We start from the raw sequence: 382 nt of genomic DNA, 5'->3' as shown, positions 1-382 counted from the left end.
ACTTCCTGTGTGGTCACTAGGGCAGGAAGTGTAAAGAAATCTCAGCCAAAGGGACCCAGATAACAACAAAATCGGATCGACTTTCTAACCTTTCCAGACTATATATAAAACGAAATAAAATAGACTGGAGGTCCACTAATACAATATATGAAAGTGAATGAATAATGATGATTAATGGGGTAATCTGGGTGGCACTACAGCCCCTGGTCACATGAGCTGTTAAAAGTTCCTTTTACATTTTTACGTTTTACAACATGAAAATGTGAGGAGATTTTACAAGATTTCAGTTTTAAAATGCCATAAATACATGTAAATAAGTTACTTCCTGCTCTTCCCCTTGTGTGCTCTATGCTAGCAGAGCTGAGTAGTGGCCACACCCGCA

The sequence above is a fragment of the Nanorana parkeri genome, unplaced genomic scaffold, assembly GCF_000935625.1.
Source record: "Nanorana parkeri isolate BGI_ZX_2015 unplaced genomic scaffold, ASM93562v1 scaffold1644, whole genome shotgun sequence".
In the NCBI taxonomy this organism is placed as follows: Eukaryota; Metazoa; Chordata; class Amphibia; order Anura; family Dicroglossidae; genus Nanorana; species Nanorana parkeri.
The sequence above is the reverse complement of the archived record's forward strand: the minus strand, read 5'-3'. Positions refer to the sequence as shown.